Below are 1,682 nucleotides of genomic sequence, written 5' to 3' on the forward strand. Positions count from 1 at the left end.
GGAAAGATTTTACTTTTAAAGTATGGAAAAATTAGAGTCATTGTCTAAAAAGTGTAACGTTGAGTTTAAAATTGTGTCTAGTGACAGTATAGAGAGTATATGGCAAGATTTGTATACACAATGTGAGCAGGCAAATTCTAAGATTGAAAATAGAATTTGTTCTACAAAAGAGAAGCGGATATTTAGGAATATTGCTTCTTTGGTAAAGATTTTTAATGACGTAGTAACAGAAAAGAAATTAAGTAATAGTATGCATAAATCTGTTCAGACAGATAATGAGAAATCTCAACATGTTGATAAAGAGCACCATGTGGCAGTAATGGCCATAGATGGTGAGGAACAAATGATACAAGAAACTGAATTGAAATTAAAATCTCAGGAATATTTGATGAATCTGAGTAAAGCCATTCCCACATATGATGTAAAGATCCATGTGTGTAGAAACTCAGAAATTTTTGAAAGCCATGCAGAGAAATTTGATCTAAATATTGAACAGAGAAATAAACTGTTTAAATTATGGCTTCCTATTGATTTTACAGAACGTTTGTCTGCAAAAATGTCTTATGATAACGAGCCAAATGAATGGTTAAAAGACAGTGATGTGGAGAGATTAAAGAAATTAATCTGGTGCACGAGAGGTGACAGCATGCCAACACCTGACATACTGAATGAGATAAAGATTGGCAGAAAAGAATGTACTTTTGCATTCATGTCTAAATTTGAGAGGACATACAAAACTGTCATTCCAAAGGTGAACTCTTCATCTATGGTGAAAAGTTTTGTTAAAAAGTTCAAATTCTTGGATGCAGTCACCCTTGCCAGTGCCTCAGATAAGAAGACTTTATTTGAAGCTGCTAGTTTATTAGACATGGCCAGAAGACATGAGAGACAAATGGCAAAAGCAAACCGAGTATGTCCAAAGCAAAAAGCAAAGCCTATTAAAAGAAATCTGTCAAATCAGGTTGTAGTGTCCCCTATTTGTAGGAGGAAAGCAATTGGCCAAAGTGACAAAATCTATGAGAAACGTAGGAAATTACATGTTGCATATAAACCATATGCCATGAAAGAAAATCCACAAATTGAAATTCCATTATTAACTGAAATTAAAGAATTGCAGCCAACCAAATCTATTGAGTATCTGCAAAGGAATGTATCTGGGAAGGGACCAGTTGTTTCCAAAATGTCAGATCTTCCCAGTAACCAGGAGGAATTTGAGCTGCCTCATATTCTTAGGAAGAGGGCAAGCTTGGCATTCTCTCATGACCTGGTGGAGTTATTGTGGGATGTGATTGACAGGAAGGTCAGGGGTCGAGTTTAAAAGTATCTCTGAAGGAATGACTGTCTACTGAGTTTTACTTACGTACTATTTGGCTATATAAAGAGAAATCCCATTTACATGAGGAGAAGTCCAATGATCAGGTATAATCCACATGATTATGTGTTGATGTTTATAAATAATCATAATTATGCTATAGTGAATAATACTATGGATCATAATCATAATATATATATTTACACACAGGAGGAGAGTCTGATGTGTGGTGACAGATTTTTGTCATAGCCCACTCTCTGGAAGCAGGGAGAGGAGGAACATGTTATGTACAATATATGAATATATGACATGTATATGAATATATGTACAATATATGAATATAATCAAATAGTATTAGGAATCCATAAAG

Source organism: Leptodactylus fuscus, chromosome 10, assembly GCF_031893055.1.
Source record: "Leptodactylus fuscus isolate aLepFus1 chromosome 10, aLepFus1.hap2, whole genome shotgun sequence".
In the NCBI taxonomy this organism is placed as follows: Eukaryota; Metazoa; Chordata; class Amphibia; order Anura; family Leptodactylidae; genus Leptodactylus; species Leptodactylus fuscus.